The sequence below is a fragment of the Schistocerca gregaria genome, unplaced genomic scaffold (genome assembly GCF_023897955.1).
Source record: "Schistocerca gregaria isolate iqSchGreg1 unplaced genomic scaffold, iqSchGreg1.2 ptg001264l, whole genome shotgun sequence".
Lineage (NCBI taxonomy): Eukaryota > Metazoa > Arthropoda > Insecta > Orthoptera > Acrididae > Schistocerca > Schistocerca gregaria.
Window position 1 is genome coordinate 2501 of NW_026062580.1, and position 5000 is coordinate 7500.

Below are 5000 nucleotides of genomic sequence, written 5' to 3' on the forward strand. Positions count from 1 at the left end.
AGCGAAAGCACCAAAGCACTATCGTTCAACAACATCCATTTTATCCTCGCTGCCACAGGACACTATCCAAAGAACGACAAGAGGAACGTCACGTCCACTAATAAGACAGAATGTCTCACACCACCCGCAAACAACGCAGCTCAAATCAGCCAGCAACACCCACAGTGGTCCACCCAGTATCAACACAGGACGCAACGCCACGCCACAACACAAAAGGTACAAGTAATAAAATACCCTTTGGCCACACTCCTTATAAAGGCATCGAACCAACCCACCACCTGACACCAGCCAAACGTACATCCTGATTTGACACATCTCTGGCAACCTAACCCACGTTGGCCCTTAACCTAACCCACGTTGGCCCTTAACCTAACCCACGTTGGCCCTTAACCTAACCCACGTTGGCCCTTAACCTAACCCACGTTGGCCCTTAACCTAACCCACGTTGGCCCTTAACCTAACCCACGTTGGCCCTTAACCTAACCCACGTTGGCCCTTAACCTAACCCACGTTGGCCCTTAACCTAACCCACGTTGGCCCTTAACCTAACCCACGTTGGCCCTTAACCTAACCCACGTTGGCCCTTAACCTAACCCACGTTGGCCCTTAACCTAACCCACGTTGGCCCTTAACCTAACCCACGTTGGCCCTTAACCTAACCCACGTTGGCCCTTAACCTAACCCACGTTGGCCCTTAACCTAACCCACGTTGGCCCTTAACCTAACCCACGTTGGCCCTTAACCTAACCCACGTTGGCCCTTAACCTAACCCACGTTGGCCCTTAACCTAACCCACGTTGGCCCTTAACCTAACCCACGTTGGCCCTTAACCTAACCCACGTTGGCCCCTTAACCTAACCCACGTTGGCACCTTAACCTAAGTTACGCTGCACCTTAACCTAAGTTACGCTGCACCTTAACCCAAGTTACGCTGCACCTTAACCCAAGTTACGCTGCACCTTAACCCAAGTTACGCTGCACCTTAACCCAAGTTACGCTGCACCTTAACCCAAGTTACGCTGCACCTTAACCCAAGTTACGCTGCACCTTAACCCAAGTTACGCTGCACCTTAACCCAAGTTACGCTGCACCTTAACCCAAGTTACGCTGCACCTTAACCCAAGTTACGCTGCACCTTAACCCAAGTTACGCTGCACCTTAACCCAAGTTACGCTGCACCTTAACCCAAGTTACGCTGCACCTTAACCCAAGTTACGCTGCACCTTAACCCAAGTTACGCTGCACCTTAACCCAAGTTACGCTGCACCTTAACCCAAGTTACGCTGCACCTTAACCCAAGTTACGCTGCACCTTAACCCAAGTTACGCTGCACCTTAACCCAAGTTACGCTGCACCTTAACCCAAGTTACGCTGCACCTTAACCCAAGTTACGCTGCACCTTAACCCAAGTTACGCTGCACCTTAACCCAAGTTACGCTGCACCTTAACCTAACTTACGCTGCACCTTAACCTAACTTACGCTGCACCTTAACCTAACTTACGCTGCACCTTAACCTAACTTACGCTGCACCTTAACCTAACTTACACTGCACCTTAACTGTCACATGTAACGTCACAGGAATGTAGCTTTGCCTAACAGCAACCCTCTGAACATAGTTCACTGCTTGGATCCTCTGGTGTCATGTGTATTTCTTGATGCCATGGTGCGTACCCTCACATAAAGGTCTTTCGAGTGTTGCGTACTTTCTACACAGTCCCGCTAACCACTGGAAGGGTGTACCGCTACAGAACGAATATCGCCCTCCCCTCCTGCCCTTCCAAGCTGGTCGGTCAGGCGTTTGTTTGTGAAATGAGCCTTGCAGCTGTTCAGTTGCATTCGGTTGTCGATGCAGTCAGTGTACGTTGTGGTACGGCCTGTGTGGACTGTCCGCTGATGTACGCGTAACCCACACTGATCATCCGTCGTTACGTACTGAGTGACATAATGTGGCACATGCTTGACCGTACACCGGCTGCGCCCTACAATGGCGAATCATAAGGGCCATATGTTGTGCACGATGCTACTTGTCTCGTCTCCCCATTACAGCGAGATTGCACTGTTGTACGCCGTACAGACATGTGGTAGGTAGGTACGGACGAAAGTATTGCATGTTGGCCCCCCCCCCCCCCCCCCCCTCCTCCCTCTGCCGGGAATCAGCGTGAGCCGTCTGTTGATGTAGCGACGAGGGTTTTCCTATTTAATCGTATTGCCCCACACAACATGATAGCACGGTGGACCGCGTTCCACATCTGCGACATGCTACAGAGGCCGGTTGACAGTCGACCGCGCAAGGGACATTGCACACGTGCGCGGACCATCTTCCACGTGTTCTCTCGTGTACATGCCGCAGTGTGTATGTGGGCTGATGTAGCGTGTCGTGACACATAACATGCAGGCATGCCAGAATCGTAGATTTCGCAAATGTAGATTGACGTATACGTTTGCTGCCAAAGATCCGCAAATGAACTGGAAATCAGTTGTTGAGCGGTTGTTCGCGCTGCAGGTGCATCGGTGATAGCGACGATCGGTACATCTATGAACCGGTTGTTTCGGCGGTACCCGCCATGCCCCCGAACCTGAGTTGGCCATGTGGGTATGAAGCGATACGAGGCTGTGGCTTGGCGGGACAGTCCCCGGCCGGTGAGGGGGGGCCGCCCGGCGTGCTGGCCGCGCGCTGCGTGAGCGCACGCACTACAGCCGGCTGGTGGGGGGCGCCCAGTGGCAGGAGCGCCGGCCGACGGGCCCGGCTGGCGTCCCAGCTATGCGCCGGCGCACCCTGCGCGCGGCGCCAGGCGGCCAAAGTGGGTTCTGCCGAGCCCGGTGCGAAGCGCGGTGGACATCTGCAGTGTGCTGGTCCGATTGCGGACTGTGTGCGTTGAGGATGCGCCGCCGCCCGGCACTCGGCGTCGCGACGCCGTCTGCTGCTCGGTCGCCCCCAGCGGTTCTCGCAGGTGGTTTGTATCGCAGCTCTGCGGACGTGTTGGCGCGTGCGCTGTGCTGGGAGAGTTCGCTTCTGCACCCAAGTGGGGCTTTGCCCTTCTGTGGCGCTGGCGTTGGAGCTGCCGGTCACCGTAGGTGGCGCGTGTTGTTTCCCGCCGGCAATGCCACGACAGCACGCTCCCGGGCCTCTGTCGGCAGCGGCAAGCTCAGTTGGGAGCACGGGTGTTCGCACTGAAAGCGTCTACTCGCCCATCTCCGGGCGATTGCGCCTCTCTCGAACCCGACCAAGTACTTAGGACGGCGCTGCGCGCCGCCGGGACCTGAGAGGGTTTCGAGGTGTATCGTGCAGGGGAGCTCAGCCTCCTCCTGTTTGCAGAATAATTGAGCGGACGCTTGCGTGTTCGCGCGGGCCCTCGGGACACACTCCCGGGCGGCCGGCTGCTCAGCTCTCGTTGACGCAGCTCCCTGGTTGATCCTGCCAGTAGTCATATGCTTGTCTCAAAGATTAAGCCATGCATGTCTCAGTACAAGCCGCATTAAGGTGAAACCGCGAATGGCTCATTAAATCAGTTATGGTTCCTTAGATCGTACCCACGTTACTTGGATAACTGTGGTAATTCTAGAGCTAATACATGCAAACAGAGTCCCGACCAGAGATGGAAGGGACGCTTTTATTAGATCAAAACCAATCGGATTGGCTCGTCTGGTCCGTTTGCCTTGGTGACTCTGAATAACTTTGGGCTGATCGCACGGTCCTCGTACCGGCGACGCATCTTTCAAATGTCTGCCTTATCAACTGTCGATGGTAGGTTCTGCGCCTACCATGGTTGTAACGGGTAACGGGGAATCAGGGTTCGATTCCGGAGAGGGAGCCTGAGAAACGGCTACCACATCCAAGGAAGGCAGCAGGCGCGCAAATTACCCACTCCCGGCACGGGGAGGTAGTGACGAAAAATAACGATACGGGACTCATCCGAGGCCCCGTAATCGGAATGAGTACACTTTAAATCCTTTAACGAGTATCTATTGGAGGGCAAGTCTGGTGCCAGCAGCCGCGGTAATTCCAGCTCCAATAGCGTATATTAAAGTTGTTGCGGTTAAAAAGCTCGTAGTTGGATTTGTGTCCCACGCTGTTGGTTCACCGCCCGTCGGTGTTTAACTGGCATGTATCGTGGGACGTCCTGCCGGTGGGGCGAGCCGAAGGCGTGCTTGCGCGTCCCGAGGCGGACCCCGTTGAAATCCTACCAGGGTGCTCTTAGTTGAGTGTCTCGGTGGGCCGGCACGTTTACTTTGAACAAATTAGAGTGCTTAAAGCAGGCAAGCCCGCCTGAATACTGTGTGCATGGAATAATGGAATAGGACCTCGGTTCTATTTTGTTGGTTTTCGGAACCCGAGGTAATGATTAATAGGGACAGGCGGGGGCATTCGTATTGCGACGTTAGAGGTGAAATTCTTGGATCGTCGCAAGACGAACAGAAGCGAAAGCATTTGCCAAGTATGTTTTCATTAATCAAGAACGAAAGTTAGAGGTTCGAAGGCGATCAGATACCGCCCTAGTTCTAACCATAAACGATGCCAGCCAGCGATCCGCCGCAGTTCCTCCGATGACTCGGCGGGCAGCCTCCGGGAAACCAAAGCTTTTGGGTTCCGGGGGAAGTATGGTTGCAAAGCTGAAACTTAAAGGAATTGACGGAAGGGCACCACCAGGAGTGGAGCCTGCGGCTTAATTTGACTCAACACGGGAAACCTCACCAGGCCCGGACACCGGAAGGATTGACAGATTGATAGCTCTTTCTTGATTCGGTGGGTGGTGGTGCATGGCCGTTCTTAGTTGGTGGAGCGATTTGTCTGGTTAATTCCGATAACGAACGAGACTCTAGCCTGCTAACTAGTCGCGTGACATCCTTCGTGCTGTCAGCGATTACTTTTCTTCTTAGAGGGACAGGCGGCTTCTAGCCGCACGAGATTGAGCAATAACAGGTCTGTGATGCCCTTAGATGTTCTGGGCCGCACGCGCGCTACACTGAAGGAATCAGCGTGTCTTCCTAGGCCGAAAGG

General features: G+C 54.4%; 1 non-coding gene across 1 annotated transcript in view; it reads left to right on the forward strand.

Moving 5' to 3' along the window:
- Positions 1–3403: 3403 nt before the first annotated feature.
- LOC126330197 (small subunit ribosomal RNA) overlaps positions 3404–5000 on the forward strand; it is a 1893-nt gene continuing 296 nt past the window's right edge. Inside the window, exon 1 of the ribosomal RNA XR_007562788.1 lies at positions 3404–5000. This exon is cut by the window's right edge and continues 296 nt beyond it. This is a non-coding gene — a ribosomal RNA (small subunit ribosomal RNA).